A 23,336-nucleotide genomic window follows, 5' to 3' on the forward strand; every position below is an offset into this window, starting at 1 on the left:
ATATATATGAGAGAGAGAGAGATGGCCAGTCACTGCCCAATTGAAAATAGCAATGTATTTAAGAAACAAAAATGTAAATACAAAAGTTGCACACACAATATGTGTCTTAAGAGGCCCTTGCATATCAGAAGAAAGCACTGTGGACAGCTAGATAGATCTGTGAACAATTAATACAGGGAAGACAATAGAACCCAAATGTTTCAAAGGCAAACACCATCTCCCCTTACCTGGAAACTAGGTGAAGGACTTGCTATGATATTTTCATGCTGGAAAAGTTATTGAGAAAACCTCATGAGAAAAGCAATTTCTGAGATGTTAAACCAAGATGCTGCTTTAACCAAGTTCCATCCAGATGCTTGAGATACACTTATTGCTGGAAGGTAGAAAAAATAGTACAAATGAAAATCTACAATATGCTTTCATAGATTCAATTGGCCTTGTGGTCATGGTGACCAGAACACAAGGCACTGAAAATACATTTTGAACTATGTTTATCTCAGCAAAATAACAAAATCTGTTAGAAAAAAAGAGAAAAGTTTTCTTTGATTCAACCATCAGATACTGGGGCTGTGTGCATGGGGATGCAGCTTATGTTAATATTTTATATAAAGTCCAAATACCTTTTGGATAAAATTTAAAATTTTTCAATAGGTTTATACTCCCATAGGTACATTTTAGTATATTTATTACTATCTCCTTAGTAGCCACATGATTACATGATTAGTATTTGGCAAATTCCCAAAGGTGACTTCAGTAAAAAGAAAATTCCCAGTCACTTCAACAGTATTTGCCTGTTGCTAACTTTACTGGAAGTCAAAATGGTGGTTTTTGAGCCCTGAAGTTTTGTCTTCAAAGATGTGTTCCATTTCTCAACAGAAGAAGGAGGAAAAGAAAAAGAAGGAAGAAAAAGAGGAGAAAGAGAAGAAGGAAAACAAAATAGAAAAGACCTCCAGAGTTTGAGACTCCTACTCATTTTCACAAAGAGAAGTCAGAATTCCTACATAGAGATCTCCAGTGGAAAGCTTCTGTTGATCTCAGTTTTCCTGTTAGAAACTTGTGGTTGTCTTGTCCTCTGCAGACCTTGGCCAGGCTCATTTCATAGGCAGTCATCTCGTTAATGTAGGAAAGTTACAAGCTCGCCCAGCTGCTCCATCTCTACCCTTCTGGTGAGGCTTCCCTTGCTAACTATGGGAACTTTGGCCCAGGAGGGCGTTTTGCCTCTGACTCTTTGACTTCACTGTTGTAGCTCACCACCCCTTGGCTTCCCAGACTTGTGAACAGCCAGAGGTGGTTTTAAAAACCCAACAGTGCTTGGCCAACATAAACTCATTTTCATGGAATATCAACACACTTACTATGATCTGCAATTACTTCAGCTCTGACATCTCCAGGCCCCTTCTGTGAATGACTCAGGGCATAGACTTAATGCTTTGAGGCTCCTGGGATGCCATTCTCAGAAGCAGATGGGCTCATTAATATACAGAATATCTCAGAATCCAAACAGAGAAACAGGTTTAATTTTAGAACTCATTTTAGAATCCATGAAAATGCAAAATTTTAAGCATGACTCTATGAAATGTTCTTTAGGACTTTAATCATTGAATTATTCCTCTCTCTCTCTCTCTCTCTCTCTCTCTCTCCCCCCCCCTCTCTCTCTCCCCCCTTCTCCCTCTCCCTCTCCCTCTCCCTCTCCCTCTCTCTGTATGTGTATACTGAGGTGGGCATTACCAGTAATAGAATATTTTAATATAAAACATTCATAGCAGGAAAAGTGCTGGCAGTTCAGGTCCTTCTCTGAGTCGTTAAAATCATTAAACACAAATAGAAAATCATTTGAAAATATTGCATGGCAGATAACTTGCCAGGTTTTAATTTATTTTTTGTGCTGGCCTGTGGCTTCAACATGAACTGTTATCCTACTTGGGGACTTGCTCTTTACAAGGTTTATGGCTCACAAGGCAAGAGTCCTGGTACTGCTCTCATTTGACAAACAGCTGTTTAAATAAAGTAGGCTTAGAAAAGAGACCTGAAGGAACATTTGCACTTGAGCTTTCTTCCTCAAAGGATAAAGTAGACGTTTTGTTTTTTAAATGGTGAGAAAGGGCACCAGGAGTATTTCCTCAACAAAGCGAACTGAGGAGGAAAAAAAAAAAAAGATAGTTGTATTGAACAGACTGAGCACAGGCTTCTCAAAGATATGGATGTGTTTCTTCTCTGCAGTGTCTTCTATTGTACTTACCCAATTTCAGCAGGTGCTTTGCTTGCAAAGGTGCAAAGATGTTCATCAAATAACTGTGAAAATACTGTCTCCTCATACCACTCCTGGCTCCCTTAGATTCTTACCACCAAGGAAAACACTTTACTCTGGGTCCCTGTAATTAGTTAAAAGCTGTGCTTTTGCATCAGATTAGAAAGCTTCTACACAGCAAAGGAGACAATTAGTAATGTGAAGAGAAAACCCACAGAATGGGAAAAAAAAAAAACTTTACTAGATACTGTTCTGACAGAGGATTAATATTCAGAATATATAAAGAGTTCAAAAACTTGACACCAAAAAATCAATAACTCAATTAACAAATGGGCAAATGAACTAAATGTACTTCTCAAAAGAAGAAATACCAACGGACAATAAATACATGAGAAAAAAATGTTTAACATCATTGTCAATTAGGGAAATGCAAATCAAGACCACACAGAGATTTCATCTCCTGCCAGTCGAAATGGCAGTAATCAAGAATACAAATAATAAATGCCGGAGAGGATGGGGAGAAATATGAATGTTACACTGTTGGTGGGATGTAAATTGGTGCAGCTACTCTGGAAATCAGTATGGAGGTTCCTCAAAAGACTAGACATGGAACTACCATATGACCCTACTATACCATTCCTCAGTATTTACCCTGGAGAACTGAAGTCATCTTACTACAGTAATACATAGATACCCATGTTCATGGCAGCACAATTCACACTAGCCAAACTGTGGAACCAGCCTAGGTGTCCAGCAATGGATGAAGGGATAAAGAAAAGAATATATGAGTTTTATTCAGCCATAAAGAAAAATGAAATTATGGCATTTGCAGAAAAATGGATGGAACTAGAGACCATCATGTTAAGTGAAATAAGTCAGACTCAGAAGGTTAAAGATTGTGTGTTTTCTCTCACATGTGGAAGCTAGAGAGGACAAAGAAAAAGAAAGGTGGGTGTAGATCTCTTAAAAAATCAAAGAGATATCAGTAGAAGAGAAGGACCAGGGAGTAGGAATAAACGAAGGAGGGGGGAAATATTGAGGAGTGATATGGAAAAAAAAGCTGTGATTCTATATTTTGCTTCAGCTACAGAGTATGTTGGCATGTGTGTGTGTATGTGTGTGTGTGTGTGTGTGTGTGTGTGTAACTTCTGGAATAGATATACCTAAACATAAATGGAAAAAAGTCTTTCATTTTTGTGTTCAGCATTGCCTGTAAGTCTCACAGTGAGTAAGCCATTTATCTTCTGTGGCTCTTGGGTCTGCAGATCACTAAGATCCTACAGGGATCTACAGGTTTGTTCTTTTCCAATTGTAGAGGCTTCTGCAGACCCTAGGGAGATACGTGAAGAAGGAGACTCACTGTCATGCCCCTTGTAATGCTGGACCTGCATCTTCATGCTTTTGCCAATTGCTTGTCTGTAATGAATCCCTTCCTTGTCAATGCTCTTTCCTCTGCCTAGAAATTCGTATAGTTTACTCTGCCATCATAAATAATGTGGCTGTCTTGTATTCACAGGGCCTAGCTCTGCGTTAGCTGGTCAGATATTGGCTCTGTTCTGATACATGGGGCTGACATTCCTGTCTATTTAAATGAAATATCTGACCTCAGGAGATAAAAAGCTTTAATTACTCTAATGGTGAAATTTGGAACATAGAGACGGGCAAGTTGTTTGAAATGCCAATGACGGTGGAGACTTGGTGAGATGGGTCCCTTTATTCACTGTGCTGGGAATGTACATCAGAATGCTTATTCCCAAATGCAAATGTAAATTGAGGGCCATCAAAGTAATTCATTAACTTTCATCCAATTATTACACTTCTGGCAGCCTATCAGGAAATAATCAAAATTTCAGAGAATTATTTATTTGTTAATGATGAAAAACAGAATGATAATTTAATTAACAATACTAAGTGCTAATTGCATTAAGAGCTGACTATGAATCTGAAGAGCTCTGGAAATGCTTTGTCTTACTTTGTCTTCCCAGATAGCATCTAAATTAAGTATTATTTCTATACTAACTTTAACACTGGGCAAAGGAAAGTTAGCAAGGTTAAATTACTGAGTTTAAATTGACACAGTTAGGAAAGTAAGAAGCTAGAAAGTTTCATACTTACTAGTTTACAAGCCATAGAACCATACATGGCAGCCTTAGACTGACTCTAGTGGTCTCACCTTTAATTACCATCAATCTGCCTGTTGGAGAATATTCATGGCCACATTTACCCCCAAACCCCTCTGCATTATGCTGCTCAGATGCTACTTTAGACTTCTTAGAAATATTTGAGTTCTGTAGGATAGAAGGGTTTTGGCAGAGGACACAGAAATAGAACCAGTGTGTTATTCTTTTGAGCAGATAGTAGGATTAGATTTCCTGGTCACCTTGTAGTTGGAAGAGCTCTGTGTCTAGTTCTGTCCAATCCAAGTGAAAGTGGATGTGATCTATTTCTCCTCTGGGATAGAGCATTTAGTTGACATGTGAGATCCTTTGAAGTTTTCTAACTGCAATTTTCCAGATTGTGGCTGGACTGTCAGTCTTCCTCCCACTGTGAAGATGACAATGATGTTGGACAGAGCCCCAGTTATTGCATATGCAGAAGAAATAAAATTTGTCCATTGAAGCCACTGAGATGGGAATGTTTTTACTACACAATCATATGGCCTATTCCCAGGGAAGGTACTGTGTTCTATCCCACTCTCCTCTACTCACATTCTGACCAAATGTTTATCAGTTCACACAAGGAGGCTATGAATGTCTCTTATGTTAGAGGATAAGATCAAATAAGATGAAGTGCTGCATAAGTGGAAGATGTGACATTATGAGATACTGTGTTCCTTTTTGATTCCTGGAATGGTATTCTACAGAAATCAAAATTACCAATACTCAGGGTAGTTTTGCCGTTATTTAAGGATTGTGATGTGTTTTAGACTTATAGGTACTCTTTATGTTTTCTGACACTTAACTCAAGGACATGCCCCTTTCATTTTATAAAACAACACTCATTTGAGCCATGGCAAGTAGGAAGGTAGAATTTAGTATCCAGATTGAAAAGCTCAGAAAGTAGTTGGCTACTGTGAGCTATGGGTAGATTTGTGACCATTCAACAATTGTCTGAAATAACAGCTTAAGAACAATCAAATTGGAGTTAAAATTATTGTGCTCTGGGGATAACATATTTTTAAGAAACAAAAAAAATTAAAGGTACTATTCAGAAGATTAATCAGATATCTGAGAGTTTATCTAACATCTTAGCTGTATTGGTGGCCACATCAAGAAAATCCTATGTTTGAACTGGGAAAAAATTGAGGTTTTTTTTTTTTAATTCTGTCCAAGGTGATTTTTATTCTGTGATGTTGCAGATAACTAAAGAAATAAAAGATTTCTTTGAAAAGAAATATGGTTTCAATTCAATTCAACAAATGTCTTTTAAAAAGCTGACATGGGACACATACTTTGACAGGTGCCCAGGAATCTGCCTTAGAAATAGAACAGATAAGATCTCTGCTTTCAAGGAGGTTACTTAAGGTTCACAAAGACTTCTTTAAGTAATAATTGAAATGTATATTCTTGAATTGTATGTTACAAAATATTCCAATATTAGGCATTACATCTGCTATAGGTACTTTTATTATCATCCCGTTTATTTAGCTTTGTAAGTATTTTCATTATATCCTTGCATAAAATTAAATAAATGGAAAATTATACACATGGGCTTTGTTAAATAGCCCCAGATTCACTTATTCATGCTTCAGAGTAATAGCATGGGACATTATCATCAATCGATCCCAGAAACAACCAAATGAGGCTTACTTTTGTATTTCTTATAAAATCACCATTAGTGATAAATCCATCTTATTGATGATGGCTCCTATTTATGACTTTGTATGATGAAATCCTTTTCAGTAATGTTTTCTAATTCAGGGATGTATATTTCTGGCAATCTGGAATCAGTAGTTGCTGGGGTTTTTAATTGCATATTTTGAATATACATTGATTTGTGTATACATCAAGACTACATAGCTTAGGTTGAGCTTCTGTTTTTAGAATATGACAGAAGACAATATTTCTTTTCTTTTAAATAAATAGTATATTAATTTCTATGGGATAAAAATTAGTATAATTCATTTTTTTCTGAGTTTCCAGGAAGCTCACATTGAAAAGTCAAGTGGATGATAATATTACTTCTGTCATCCTTAGTGGCTTAAATATTTACATCATTCTTCAATTTATGGTTTTAATTTCCTGTTCTTATTCTAATGGGAATTGCCTTATTGGATATGCCTTTTAATACATACCATCTCTAAACTGTTTTGTAGTGAGAAGAGTTATAAGGAAATAAATGAAATAAAGATACAATGACCCAGACTCTCTATTTTGCCATTCAGTAGTTTTTATGTTGGTTGTTAACATCTGCATGAGCTTTTGAAATACTTTAACTCACTGTGAGGTTTAACATCCTTGTACCTCCAGGCATCTGAGCATTCAGTAAACTTTTAATACTCAATCATTTTATGAAATAAATATAGGAAGTCACAGCCAGGCAGCTTAGACAAAAGTAAGCCAGGGACAAAAATTAATTCCTAAAATGCCACTTTCTCTTTCAATGAGAGAAAGAAAAAGCACCATAGATTTATTAGTAATTGATTTAAAATGACCCAGGGTCAGTTGAGTAGAAAAGATATATTTCACAAGGAGAAAAGATGAAAGCAAACCTCTCAGGTTTGGATTTATAGCTCTGCTCTTGTAAGTCAAAGAACAAGCATCACCAAAGGAGTTGCCCAGCTGTTTTGTATCTCACGTGGCAATCAATAATTCAGGTAAACATTAACTCAAAGTAAATCTGGTATCTTGCTACCTTCGCTTCTGCAGATCTGACGAGGCCTATCTTTTTCTAGGGAAGACAGACCTGCGTTATCAGTGCCCTTATGCGTACATCCAGCCGGATACCATCTGTGTCCCCTCCCTTCCTGACTAGACCCTGAGTTTGCTGCTGCTCTCTCTGGAGACTCACAGATACTCCAGATCAACTTTCAACTCTTTTGAAACACAAATCATAGGGAATGTGGAGTAGCTCACTTCTTGATTAGATGGCAGTAGTGAGACAATTCACAGAGGCTTAAGTAGAGTGACACTTTATTTTTAAATAAAATAAAGCATCAAGACGAGAGCAAAAACATGAATGAACTCACTGATTCCTTAAGATACATCCTAAGTGTCTGTCTTTTGATAGTTCCCAAACTAAAATGACATCTGCCAAGGATTTTTGGAGCGAGCACACACAAGCACAGTCAGATACATGGCTGCTCTTGTCTTAACTCAAATCTTGTGGTTCCTGCCAGCATCTCACATTCCAGTTAGCAAGCAGCCTCTTGCCCTGCAAGCACAAGTTTTTGTAGAAAGAATTAACTGTCCTTTGAACGTATGGAGAATTTGCCAAAATGCAAATAGACATTCCAAGTACAGAGGGGATTTGCTGAAAATGCCCTTAAAATTGGTGTTTGAAGTCAAACTCTTTGCACAATTGAAACCGGAAGCTTGTTATTGCCCAGAATTAGTCATCTGTTAGGTGGTGAGTTTACATTTCCTTCTCTTTGTCTTCTTTTTATTTTCATAGTTTATGGATCATCTCCATTTATCTTAAGGTGAATTCTGCTCTTTAAAAACAAAAGTTTTGCTAAAATTAGCTTTGCCCTTAGTAATAGTAACTTCTTTTACTAAGGCTTTTTTCAATGAATGAACAGGTTAGAGGATTACATAGACCCAGTTCTGTCAGTCTGTCCTGTCATTAAATAACAAAAGAACTTCCACTTCTTTTGACACATCTACAGTTTTTTTTTCTTCGCATTTTTACTCAGCATAATGGTGGCAGGTGTCAGATTCCTCAAAACTACTCCCAATACCTTCTCTATTCTCCCTGCTCTTCAGCCCAGAAAATACACTAGGATGGATTTGAGAAGCACTGCCTGATTTCTTAAGTCCTAGATCTTAGCCAAGGAATGGTGTTACTATTTCTAAAGTAAATAATTGGGCCACCAAAATAAATAAATAAATAACACAAAAGAATAAATCTCCAAGAGAAATGAAATAATGTAATACTTGCTTCCATCCATTTCCATAAGGGCTCTTTATAGTTCTATGCCTCCTAAAAAATGTACTGAGAACTTTTTAAAACAATCATTGTTTTTATTATTTTTGCATTGAGGTATAATTTACATACCATAAAATTCACACATTGTAAGTGTACAGTTCAATACATTTTAGGAAATTTATAGAGTGTGCAACCATGATCACAATCCAGCTTTAGAACAGTTTCTTCGCATTTCATCAGGCTCCTTTCTAGTCAATCCCCTGAGCAGCCTAAGGCTAAGACAAAAAGAAGTTGCTCTTGAGGAGTATGTCAGTGCAATCAGAGGGTGTCTGATGAATGGAAGAGGTGCTTGAATGGAGAACTTGCAACAAATTTCACACAACTTGAGGATACTAAGATGGAGAATTATTTGTAGTTCATAATAAGTGCCACCTCAGGGAAGATGGAACAGATTGAAAATTCATAGGACATACATGATATTACTGAAAGCACATATTTAACATGTATAAATGATACACAAAGTACCTTAGTATATGCTCAATTATTTGATATGCACAATAACCCCATCAAATAGCATCACTATCATCTGCAATTCACAGAAAAGGAAATGATAGCCTAGAAAGGTAAAGTCAATAAGCAGATAAGATATGAAACTTGGGTTTAAACCCATGAAATATGACTCTAAAATGCCCACATTCACTGACTACCCTACCCTTCTTCCCATCAGCATCACATGAGTTCTGAATCCTCAGTAAATAAATGATAGACATTCTCTAAGTTGGAGCCAACTCATTAGCAACAGTCAGAGTTATGAGCCCTAGAATACACAGAGCAGGAAATAGATATGCTTGTGTCACACTGGGGCCATTTTAGCTTGGCTGCACTACTGGTAACACAGCAGAGGTACTGGTGTGAAACAAATATGTTGGTGAGAGAGGAAAGGAACTAGCTAGATGGGTGAGAACTAGCCAGACAGCATGCAATGGTTTTGTGACTTGGAAGGACCTTTCTCTCACAGAGGTCCCTGCTCTCCTTTTCTGCAAATAAGGAAATGACCACTAATGACTTTGCATCTATGTTAGTTTGATATTTTTCTATTCCCCTTTTTCCTTGATCTGCTCTATTAATATTTTCCTTTTCCTAGACTCACCCTCCTCAGTAGACTCTTTTTCCAGATGTGTGACAACCCCTTCATAGTCTCTAAAAATATTCCAGGCTAATTTGTTTAATGGTTATATGTTCTCTTTTTTTTTTTGCTGATACTGGAAGATTTCAGAAGTCCAAGGAGACTTCAATGGATGCTGTTCCATGGTAATTCAAATCCCGAGTTTGTGAATATATGTCTTGGCAGCTTTGCGAATTCAAGTACTTCCTGCAGTCCAGGACCAAAATGGGAAATACAGCTGTGACAGATGTTATGGACTTTGTCTCCTTAGTTTTAAAAACTGAGGAATTCAGAACTTTTCAGGAGACTCTGTAAGGCTCAGCCAGGTAAAACAATGGAAGAGGCAGGGTACACTACTTCCATACACTGTCTGCCCTGGGTTGTTAGAATTCCTCCAGCAAGGGTTTGTAAACTGTCCAGCATACTTGATGCCTAATAATTAAGAAAGGAAAAAGAAAGATGTAGTATTGTAGACAACAATAAATGGCACATTGAAGCTACCCCTCTGGAATAATATGCAGTCTTGGAAAACCTAGTTATGGGAAATGGATTCACCCATAATAAATTTTCTGAGGACATCAAGACAAAGGTATGTTTTTCAGGAACAGATGGAAAAGAACATCCATTCCAGTGGTGTTTCTTTTCAAAGATGTAAGTTCCAAGTTCCTGTTAACTCTTAGTAACAAAACCACATCATCATAAAAAGTTGTTTCTGAGAGCATTAAATTCTTCTACAGAAAAAAGAAAAAGATTAGACGGTCACACTTAATGGCTATACAGTTCTCTTTTCAGCCTATTTTTTAAGTTTAGCTCTTATTTTTAAGATGAAATACATCTTTTCCAAAAGATAAAGACTGTAGAAATGGTTGGCAATATTTTTGTTTTTTTTCTTAGTTTGTAAATTTTAGCTACAAATTTTCCCTAATTGTTATTTGAATGATTCCATTGTATCATGAAATAACATTTTCATGAATCAGCATTTTTAAAATTATGGTCCCATAGAAACCGTGTTTTAAAAAAAAAAAAACAGTAACACACAAAGGGCAAATTACACTAATATTTATTGGTCACCTGCAATAGTGAGTAGAGTGCCAAATGCAAACTTTCTATACGGACGCACCTCCAGTCCTAATTCCCTTTCTAGACATGTAACTGTAAGAAAGTTGCAGAAATTTCGGTTCTTGTGTTACTTCATGTGTAAAATTAATGTCATTTTATTAGAATGCTTATACATCTAAATTGTATGCAGCAGAACCCAATTCTGGCTAAAATAAGTAGAAAAGAAATGCATTAAAGAAGTTAGGCAAGTTTGCAGATTCTAGGGGACACTCACATGCCCAGTCTTGCAAATAAAGGAAAGAGAAATATTGTTAAACTGACTGGCCAATGACCCCTTGAAGGCAGCATCCCACTATCTAAGGGAGTGAGCTCTACTCTACTACTTTGTACCACTGAAACAATCAGAGGTCACTGTCACAACTGCCATCATTTCTGCCGTAAAAACTGGGTGGAACTATGATAGCTGCCACCACACTGTGTGCAAGGTTGTGGTCCAGGCTGTGCACTCCAGGCAGTTTGGAATGGTGGTGAAGGTGTGCTCCATCAGTTCTTCACCTGGCTTAGCCACAGGTGACAAACTCTCCTTTGTTCTCCTCATTGCCTACTGATTGTCCTGTCTTGAAAATACTTGTGAAGTACTCTCTCAGGCAATCTAGTAAGGATGCTCTAATCCACTTGAAAGATATCTTGGGCCCACTTATTCATTCAACACCTATTTATCAAAGGCTTGGATGTTAGAGCTGTGGTGTCAGATGTGAGAACTAAAAAGGTCAGGCCTTAATTCCTGCCCATGGGCAGCTATGGTCCAGTGAGGGAGGTGGGCAGACAGAGGGGCTAACTCAGATCAAGTAACACATGTCATCACAAGGGGAGATACGGGGATCATAGAAGGGCTTCGAAAGGGCTCTCAGCCAGCTTCATTTGCCAGAAGCACTTGGGAGTCTTCTCTAATGTTTTACATGAATTTAAAACACAGGAAGAAATTTTCTAGACAAAGGAATGAGAAGTAAATACAGAAGTAGCAGCCCTTCAAAATCTGAAGACTTCACAAGTGTCCGGTTTTTAGGGCATGCACACTCTTCCATGCAACAGAAAAGCAGGTACAAGGTAGGTGGAACTCAGGGGTCAGGGCTTGGGAATCAAGGCCTTCTAGACCATGAAATATCTTTTACATTAAACCTACAAACTTTGATCCTACAAAAACATGAAGAAAAATAGATTTTTTTTTCCTATTTTGTACTTAAGTGCTTACAATGAAGAAATAATGATATCTAATACCTATTGAACATCGTCTATGTGGCTACAGTCCTACACACCTCATAATTATTTATTAATTTAATCATTCCAACAACCACGCAAAGTAAATATTATTTGTTTCATATTACAGATGAGAAAATTGAGACATAGAAATATTTCCACAAGTTATGTAGAGATGGAAGATGAATTTACAAAGTCTATTTCCCCAGTTTTTGCTCTTAAGACACAGTAGTATACAAAAGTTACAAAAATTCCATCTAACATATCTCCATCATGAGAATATGATTGCTGTAGGAGTTCATATTAATAATGTTATTTTGAGTTATTCGGATCCATAAGCCATAGAGAAATATTACTCATGCTTCAGCATCACCAGACTTACTAATATTGCAATAAATCCACCCAATAAGAGACCATATGTTCTTTCTTCCTAAGAAAGATTATTTCCCTTAGATCACATACCCACTCTGAGAGTTAGTTTTTCATCTGTAAAACAAAGATGATAATATCTTGTTTTTAAACGAGGTGATTTGGGAGCAGGTGACATGTACATACCTTAGAATGTAATAAGTGAAACAGAGACTGACATTGGAAAGCAAGATATTCGCAACCCTCTCATCCTGGAACATCCTGTGAGGCTTATTTGTAAAGCAATAGAAGGTACATTACCTTCTCAACGGGGAAATCATTTAGCATCAAGTGTATTTATTCATTTTCTCATTTAATAAATGTGCTTTGAACTACTTTGTGTCTGTCTCTGTCCTGGGTGCTAGGCACAGAGTGGTGAAAGTCCCTCTCCTCATCTGTCAGTTTCAGGAAATAGTCAGACAGAGACAGACAAATTATAATCCAATATGCTAAACATATTGATAAGCAATGTGCAGAGCTTAGTGGCAGCCCCAATTAAGGATACCTAAACCAGTTTAGGGCATCAGGGAAAAAAATTAGAGCAAAGGGGCTACCCCTGGAACTTCTAGGGTAAGAATCAGCAAAACTCTAGTTCAAGATAGGTATATTTGGCTACTAGAAGAGCAAGATTCAAATTCTTCTCCTCTTCAACCAACTAACAAGGCGTGTTTGTTGATCCTTCTCTCTCTCTCTCTCTCTCTCTCTCTCTCTCTCTCTCTCTCTCTCTCTCTCTCTCTCTCTTCATTTCCTTGACCACATTCTCCAGATTCATTCCCATGGATTCTAAGAATCTGATCACATTCAGTATTCAATTTCGAAGTTCCTATGAATCTTCCAAATAGATGCCTTACCATTGCTCATCATTACAGGGATATGGCTCTTCATTTTTTTCCCAGTAGCCAAAGATATTCAGGCCTCTGCATGGGTATAGGAAGTTCAGTAAAAATGCTATGAGTGTTTCCCAAAGTTATCCTTGAAAACCATGCTAGAATAAGATGCCATTTTTGGAGGGAAGGGCTAGCATGAGGGTTCCTAAGATGGCACATGTATTTGGTTTATTATTTAAAAAATGCTATTTCAGAAACACATTCAAAGAATTAGAAAAGAGATTGTAACATTATATACTCATCCAAGGAGTTATGGAGATACTGGTGCTGTGTAGTCTTTCCAAAAATGACGATATAATCATAAAAATGCACACTATCTATAAGTTGTCCCTTTTATGTTGAAGAGGAGAGATATCTTGACTAAGTTCCCATTTCAGTATTTCTACCACATAGATCATCATTCTTAAACTCTATTTCTTGTGGCCCTCCAAAAATACCAAATACATTTAATTTCTACCCTGGATTCACCCCTGAAATTCCAAATGGCTCTTCTCTAGCTGAAGTGTTCTCATTCTTTGAAGTCGAAATCTTATGCCAGCTCCCCCATGCAGTTTTACCTGTGTCTCTTGCAATGTCTTCTTGATGAGCTCCCTAGCTCTTGTGCTCCACTGTGGGCACAGACTAGGTCCACATTTGTCGGCGTAGGTGAGGTTGTGCTTTGGAGACTGAAAAACAGCAAATTACAGAAATTATGAACATCATCAACAACAAATTGTTTTCATTGCTGCATCACAACTGAAAGATGTGGCTGGGGGTTTGGTTTCATTTCACTCTAGGATTTTTGCTGCCAGAGAAGCCACTTGCTGGAACCTCTCCAGTTGCATGGGCAGAACAAGAGCTCAGGAGAGCCTTGTACTGCACTGGTATGCTTTATCCAGAAAGGTGCACTGGGCACTGTGCTTGTAACTGATTGGCCAATACCAGACCCATGGCCCTGCCCACCCACAAGGGAGACAAGAAAGTACTCCTTTAACATTTGCCAAGAAGGTGGAGATCTGTACGTATTTGTACATACTGCATTAATGTCAATCCCAGAGTCCAGATTGGGGCTTAACTGACAGCTTTGGCACTCAATGACAAACTCAACTCTGGGCAAGTGGCTTAACATCTTGTAACTGATTTGTAGTCAGCTTCTCCTGAAGAAGGGGGGAATCCTTATTCTTCAGTGGTGTCCTATAAACTATGATTGCCTATGTAACTTATCAGACATATTTCACTTGCTATTACTTGTATTCCTCAATGATGTGACGACTTATTTGATTTCTCCCCTAAGAATACTAAGCTGGATATTCCCAGGGAAAAAAAAACAAACAACAACAACAACAACAAAAAAAAAAAACTGGTGGCGGGAAGGAATTGAGCCTCCCTGTGCAAATCTCTCCTAGTTGGAATACTCCATCTTTGAGAGTGTTAGAGGACTATCCAGCTGCTCTCCGCAGAAATCACCAGCGCTGTGACCCCATTTCGGGCTCCAGGCCTCAGCATGTGAGTAGGACGCCCAGCGTTAGAGCAGGACCCAAAGCCTGAAGTTCAAGTCCACGTGAGACTTGGCAAGCGCCTTAGCAGGATCACCTGTCAACACATCTACAGATCTCCAAGACTTATCTCTGCTCTCACGTGAGTCACTCAGCTGCTACCTACCCACAGCAAAACTTCATCGCCTGGCTCCCCCCACCTCACCAGGCTCCCCCCACCTCACCAGACACCCTGGTGCTGAAAGCAGACCGCTGCTATCTTGACTCAACTTTCTTGCCATTTAGCTGGGGGCAGTTCCCAGATCAGATCTCCAGTGGTCAGATTTCCAACCTTCCCCCGTACCCAGCGGCAGTAACCCAGCACAGTAGTTGCACAACACAGGTGTGCAGTGCTACCAGGGAGCCACCCATGGGAGCCCCGGGGTGAAAGTTTCCTCAATTGGGAACTGCTGGCCGGGAAGGAGGGACCAGGAAGTAGGAAATCTCCAGGCAAGAGAGGGAGATAGTACCGGGCACTCACATCATAAGAGCCAGTGTTCCCATAAAGAGACCAGCGAGGTTCAGTCTTTCTGCAGGGGACTGGTGGATGCCACTCCCCGCAGCCAGTTGCCCTGCTCCAGGACCAGTCTTCCCACCCTGGTTACCTCCACCATCCAGAGGCAGACACATCAGTTTACAACAGAGGACCTCACCTACTGGATGAGAAGAGAAGCAGGATAGGAAAGGTAGCAGAATACAACAGTTACTAATATGGCATTATGTAAAAATGTGGATGTGTAACCGATGTGATTCTGCAATCTGTATTTGGGGTAAAAATGGGAGTCATAACCCACTTGAATCTATTGTATGAAATATGATATGTCAAGAGCTTTGTAATGTTTTGAACAACCAATAAAAAAAAAGAGAGAGAGAAGAGAAGCAGGAAAGAATCAGATCTCTAAAGTTAGCTGCAACCCTGGCTTCTTCTGTCGAGTTTGTTTGTTTGTTTTTTCTCTTCTATCCTTTCGTCCTCTGGCCCCCACATCCCCAATATATGTGAAACCAAGAACTTTGCATGAAATAGGACTTTGAGGACTGAGTCATCTGAATAGTATAATATAGAGGTGTTGTATATGCCCTTTCCTTTCTTTTCCTTTTTATTCTTTCATTTTTCTTTCCCGCTCCAAATTTTACTGTTTTAACATCTGTATTTTTCTAAATATGTAATTGTGTTTGTTTTATATTCTCTACTGTCATCACACATACTTGCCTACCCTAAATTACTTCCTGTATATTCCCTTGCTACTAACCCTCTTCACTAGATTTCTCCTTCATACTTTCTAAGATGTATTAACTGTATATCCTCACATCCTACCTTCTCAGCATATCGTCCTAAGCCCCACCCCAGTTTATTGTCCACTGTCAGAAACTGCAAACCTTTTCACAAAACTACTGATTATATTTTAGATGATAATTGAATCCAACATTTCTGTACATTGAGGCTAAACTCTAAACATCTTAATAACAACAAATTGTTCATAGGTGGTTTATTGTTGATATTGGGATTTGTTAACATTGTCCTTCCCCACAAAGGAGACATTTTGGAACCCTACATGAGCACTACAAACCTACAGGGTAAAAGCAATAACAATCTATACCCACAGAGCTGGAAAAGGAAGACACGCGAGCAATATGAAAAGACAAGGGAAGAAAGTGCCCCAAACAAATGAAGACACCACATGGTTAGAATCATTGGCAGCCACAGCAGAAGGAATGACAGAGAAGGAGTTTAGGATGTACATGGTTCAAATGTTCTGTAAACTCAAGAAAGATATAAGATAGCAAATACAGGCAGTGAAAGACCACTTCGACAAGGAGCTACATAAACAAATCCAGGAAGAAAAAGATGACCTCAACAGGGAGATAGAGGTGTTTTTTTTTTTTAAACAAAAACAGAAATCCTTGAAATGAAAGAAATAATAAACCAAATTAGTAACTCAAATGAAAGCATCACCAACAGAGTAGACCACTTGGAAGATAGGACATCAGACAATGAAGACAAAATATTTAATCTTGAAAAGAATGTAGACCACACAGTGATAATGGTAAGAAATGAAGAGCAGAACATTCAAGAAATATGGGATATCATAAAAAGAACAAATTTAAGAGTTATTAAAGTTAAAGAGGAAGGCATAGAGGTTCAAACCAAAGGAATAATCTATTCAATGAAATAATATCAGAAAATTTTCCAAACACGAAGAATGAATTGGAACTCCAAATTCAAGAAGCCTACAGGACGCCAACTGTACAAAAATCACAACAGATCCACACCAAGGCACATTATAATGAAAATGCCCAACATACAGAATAAGGAGAGAATTTTAAAAGCCACAAGAGAGAGGAATCAGATTACATATAAGGGAAAACCAATTAGGATAATGCAGATTGTTCAACACAGACCCTGAAAGCTGGAAGATCCTGGTACAACATATATCAGTCTCTGAAAGAAAATGGATGCCAACCAAGAATCTTGTATCCAGCAAATTTAAGCTTTAGATTTGGAGATGAAATAAAAACCTTCCATGATAAACAAAAGTTAAAAGAATTTATAGCTAGAAAATATACAGTACAAAACATCCTTGGAAAAATATTCCATGAAAAGGAAACAAAAAACAGCAATGAAAATAGCAGAGGGAGGTAGTACCCTAAAGGAAAAACTAATCAAAGAAGAAAATTTAAATCAAATTAAACAACAAAAATAAACAAATATGGCTGGGCACACAAACCATGTTTCAATAGTAACCCTGAATGTTAATGGCTTAAAATCACCAATCAAAAGACATAGACTAGCAGATTGGATTTAACAAAAAGACCCAACAATATGCTGCCTCTTGGAGACTCATCTGATAGGTAAAGACATACACAGACTGAAGATGAAAGGTTGGGACAAATCATACCACTCACATGGACTGCCAAAGCAAACAAGGGTTCTCATCTTCGTATCAAACAAAATAGACTTCAAGCCAAAGTTAATCAAGGGATAAAGGAATAAAGATGGACATTACATACTGCTCAAGGTAACCATACACTAACAAGACATAACAATCATAAATATATATGTCCCAAATGATGGTGCAGCTATGTTCATCAAACAAATTCTTCTTAAGTTCAAGAGTCAAATTGATCACAACACAATAATCTTGGGTGACTTTAACACACCTCTCTCACCACTGGATAGATCTTCGAAACAAAAGTTGAATAAAAATCTATAGTACTCAGTAATACAATAATAACTTAGACTTAATTGACGTATATAATATTTCAATGTGCATCAAGCAGATACACTTTGTTCTCAGCAGCACATGGATTCTTCTCTAAAATAGACCATATACTATGCCACAAAGCAACTCCTAGCAAATACAAAAAAGTAGAGACACTACCATGTATTTTATCAGATCATAATGGAATGAAATTGGAAATCAATGACAAAATAAAAAATAAAAATTACTCCAACATCTGGAGACTAAACAATATGCTACTGAATGAACAATGGGTTGCAGAAGACATCAAAGAGGAGATTAAAAAATTCTTAGAGGTAAATGAGAACATAGACACAACATATCAAAATCTCTTGGACACTCTGAAAGCAGTACTAAGAGAAAAGTTCATCGCATGGAGTTTATTCCTTAAAGGAAGAAAAAGTCAACAAATAAATGACCTCACTTTACATCTCAAAGCCCTAGAAAAAGAAGACTAAATCAACATTAAAAGCAGTAGAAGGCAAGAAATAATTAAAATTAGAGCTGAAATCAATGAAATCAAAACGAAAAAAACAATTGAAAAAACAAAAAGTTGGTTCTTTGAAAAAATATATAAAATTGACAGACCCTTAGCTATGCTAACAAAGAGGAGAGAGAGAACTCAAATTACCAGCATACGTGATGAAAAAGGTAATATCACAACAGACATTACAGAAATACAGAAGATAATTAGAAATTATTTTTAAAACTTATACTCCAATAAAATAGAAGATAGTGAAGGCTTTGACGAATTTCTTAAGTCATACAACATTCTCAGACTGAATCAGGAAGATATATACAATTTAAACAGACCAATATCAGGTGATGAAATAGAAGGCACCATCAGAAGCCTACCAACCAAGAAAAGTCCAGGAATGGACAGTTACACAGCCGAGTTCTACAAGATCTTTAAAGAAGAACTAATATTAATACTCTTCAATTTATTTCAGGAAATAGAAAAAGAAGGAGCACTTCCAAACTGATTCTATGAGGCCAATATCACCCTGATTCCAAAACCAGGCAAAGACACATCAAAGAAAGAAAACTTTAGACCAATATCTCTAATGAACATAGAGGCAAAAATTATCAATAAAATTCTGGCAAATCGAATACAAAAACATATCAAAAAGGTCGTGCACCATGATCAAATGGGATTCATCCCAGGTATGCAAGGTTGGTTTAGCATAAGGAAATCAATAAATGTAATTCATCAGTAGAATCAAAGATAAGAATAATATGATCATCTCAATAGATGCAGAAAAAGCATTTGACAAAATACAGCACCCTTTCATGTTCAAAACACTAGAAAAAATAGTAATAACAAGAACATATCTCAACATTGTAAAGGCTATCTATGATAAGCTCCAGGCCAACATCATTCTAAATGGAGAAAAATTGAAAGCATTCCCTCTAAAAACTGGAACAAGACAGGGATGCTCTCTTTCACCACTTCTATTTAATTTAGTCCTTGAAACACTCGCCAGAGCGATTAGACAGATGAAAGAAATTAAAGAGATATGTAAAGGAAAATAAGAACTTAAATTAGCACTATTTGCTGACGATATGATTCTCTACCTAGAAGACCCAAAAAGCTCCACCAGTAAACTTCTAGAACTAGTAAACAAATTCAGCAAAGTAGCAGGTTATAAAATCAACACCCATAAATCAAAGGCATTTCTGTATGCCAGTGACAAATCCTCTGAGATGGAAATGAGGAAAACTACCCCATTTACAATAGCCTCAAAAAAAAAAAATACTTGGGAATCAACTTAACAAAAGAGGTGAAAGATTTATACAATGAAAACTACAAAACCTTAAAGAAAGAAATCAAATAAGACCTTAGAAGATGGAAAGATCTCCCTTGCTCTTGGGTAGGCAGAATTAATATTATCAAAATGACCATACTTCCAAAAGCACTATACATATTTAACACAATTCTGATAAAAATCCCAATGGCATTCCTCATAGAAATAGAAAAAGCAATCATGAAATTCATCCGGAAAATTAAGAGACCCAGAATAGCTAAAGCAATCCTTTAGCAGGAAGAGTGAAGCAGGCGGTATCACTATACCAGACCTTAAACTATACTACAGAGCAATAATAACAAAAAACAGCATGGTGTTGGCACCAAAACAGACTGGTTGACCAATGGTACAGAATAAAGGACACAGAGACTAACCCACAAAATTACAATTATCTTGTATTAGACAAAGGTGCCAAAAATAGCCTCTTCAACATATGTTGCTGGGAAAACTGAAAATCCATATGCATCAAAATGAAATTAACCCCCATCTCTCACCATGCATAAAACTCAACTCAAAATGGATCAAGGACCTAGGAATTAAACCAGAGACCATGTGTCTAATAGAAGAAACAGTAGGCCCAAATCTCCATCATTAGGCTCCAACTTCCTTAATAAGACTTCCGTGGCACAAGAATTAAAACCAAGAATCAATAAATGGGATGGACTCAAACAAAAAAGTTTCTTCTCAGCAAAAGAAACAATATGTGAGGTGAATAGAGAGCCTACATCTTGGGAGCAAATTTTTACCCTTCACATATCAGATAGAGCACTAATCTCTAGGATATATAAAGAATTCAAAAAACTAAACACCAAAAAAAAAAAAAAAAAATACCCAATCAATTAATGGGCCAAGGATGTGAACAGACACTTCTCAGAAGAGGATATTCAATCAATCAACAAATATATGAAAAAATGTTCATCATCTCTAGCAATTAGAGAAATGCAAATCAAAACTACTCTAAAATACCATCTCACTCCAGTCAGAATTGCAGCTATTATGAAGACAAAAAAACAATAAGTGTTGGTGAGGATGTGGGGAAAAAGGCACACTCATACATTGCTTGTGGGACTGCAAATTGGTGTAGCCAATATGCAAAGCAGTATGGAGATTCCTTGGAAATCTGGGAATGAAACCACCATTTGACACACTATCCCTCTCCTCGGACTATACCCAAAGGACTTAAAAACAGCATACTACAGGGACACAGCCACATCAATTTTTATAGCAGCACAATTCACAATAGCTAAACTGTGGAGCCAACCTAGATGCCTTTCAGTCAATAAATGGATAAAAAAATGTGGCATATATACACAATGAAATATTACTCAATAATAAAAGAGAATAAAATCATGGGATTTGCAGGTAAATGGATGGCGTTTAGTGAAGTTAGCCAATCACACTCACACACACACAAAAAAACCAAATGCCGAATGTTTTCTCTGATATAAGGAGGGTGACTCATAGTGGGGTAGGGAGGTAGAACATGGGTGGAATAGAAGAATTCTAGATAGGGAAGAGGGGTGGGAGGGAAAGGGCGGGGGAAGGAGATTAGCAAGGATGGTGGACATCATTATCCAAAGTACTTGTATAAAGACTTGAATTGGTGTGAACATGCTTTATATACAAACAGAGGCACAAAAAATTGTTCTATATGTGTAGTAAGAATTGTGATGCATTACACTGTCATGTATTTAAAAAATAAAATGAATAAAAAAATGCTAAGCTGGCTCTGTTGAATCAAGCTCCTCTAACATTAAAGGAACATTAGGTATAAACTAGTCCATGGTACAAGCTGTCAGCAAAATTGGGAAATGAAATCTTACCATATGACCTGTTGTATTAATGTGGGAAAGAAAAATTAGAAGGTGCATTGGTTGAAATCTCAGGTTTGCCAGTTAGAAATTCATCTTTTAGACTCATGAAAAAAAATAAAATCATCTCATAAATATCTCATAAAATGTCCTTTACAATTTAATTTTTTGAAAGAGCATTTCATTGAGTCCTTTCTTCTCAATGAGCTAGCTATGCATGAGTCAATGAATGGTGCTGGGTTCTATGGATTTGGTAATCATGTTCCAATTTCTGCTCGGTCATTTTTAATCGACACCTTAGTTGTCTGTGTTGCTAGAGAACAGATTTATGCACTGTTTGTCATCAGATCAATGAGCATTACAAGCAATCAGGGTTGAGAGTAACAAAGCCCCGTGTTATTTTACCTTAGGCATAAAATAGTTGGTTTCAAGTCAGAGCTGGGTAAATTATTCATTTTAATATTGTTGATTTAGGCTCACCTGAAGAGATGGCCTTGCTGACCTACAATAAAACTAGCATGATTAAATGTTTCATCTTGATTCTTTGTGCAGTTATGAAGGCTTTTGTGTGCCACAAGCTTAATAATTCTATATGCATCAAAGAATAGACTAAGTCATAAAAAGCAGTCATTTATTGAAGCTGCTATCACACTTAGTTTGTGGAAATTCCCATAATTTAGACAATGCATATTCTTTAACTGATGTGATATTATATTGTACTTCATGGGACTATTTAATGTTGAGCTTTAATTTAAAATATACAGTTCATGCATTCTGGACTAGTACTTTTCTAGCCATCTTCAAACTGCATATAAAAATATTTTGAATATCAAGTGAAATTAGTTTACTCTAATAGTAGTATATTTGGGATGAGGACTAATTAACCATAACCCTGAACTACGTTAATTTTGACCTGATTATTTATTGGAATAGCTACCCCACCTGTATGGACAAGTGGGCATAAATGTTACCATGCATTCTTCCCCTTCCATAGTCAGAATTCAGACACTAAATTCAGAAGAAAGGGCTCATAGAGTACTACAGAAGCCCAGGAAGTCATCAGATCAGTCTTGGCTTGCTCTCTCCATGGCTCTCCCTACATTTTTAGGCTACTCCTGACTATATTTAGTGTCCTGGACTCCTTCTACCATTATGTATTTGCCATGCTGTTACCTCTGCTGAGAATGACTGCTTCCATTTCCTCTTATTCTGAGTTATCAAAGTTGCAAAACTCAGGTCCAGCAATACCCCTTCCAGCAACTCTTTCTTGACCTCATTGCAGTTTCCCAATTTCATGTCTAATAAATAGATGGCTCAGGAGAAGGCGCCTATCCCCCATGTATGTGTCTTTTTCCTCTATGAGGATGCTAACTCTGGACATTGAATCCCAGAACTATGTAACTGTATATGACCAGTTCCTGGCCATAGCATGGACTAAATAAATATTTATTGAATGAATGAACATTTGTTGAGTGAATGGGAGAATCCTATAAAACCATCACTTTATTGAAATAATATATCCATAGGGAATACTAATAGCTAACATAAACGTAATACTTGTATGCCAGTAGCTGTTCATTGCATCATGTCTGTTATAACTTATTAAGTGTGTTAAAGTCCTTCCAAATATTGTTATTGCCTCATTTCACAGAGGAGGAGGCTGAAGCCCTGCAATGGAATGTAACTTGCCCAATGTTACAAAGCCAGCAAGTATGGAGCTGGCTTTCAGTTCCAAACAGTTAGCTCTAAAGCCAGTCAACTGTGTTACCATACTGTGCCCTTTCTTATTGTAAGTTCTAATGGCCAATGAAGAAAATAAACTGGAAACAAAATTCCTTCTTCCCCTTCTGGCTTTT

The sequence above is a fragment of the Marmota flaviventris genome, chromosome 2 (assembly GCF_047511675.1).
Source record: "Marmota flaviventris isolate mMarFla1 chromosome 2, mMarFla1.hap1, whole genome shotgun sequence".
In the NCBI taxonomy this organism is placed as follows: domain Eukaryota; kingdom Metazoa; phylum Chordata; class Mammalia; order Rodentia; family Sciuridae; genus Marmota; species Marmota flaviventris.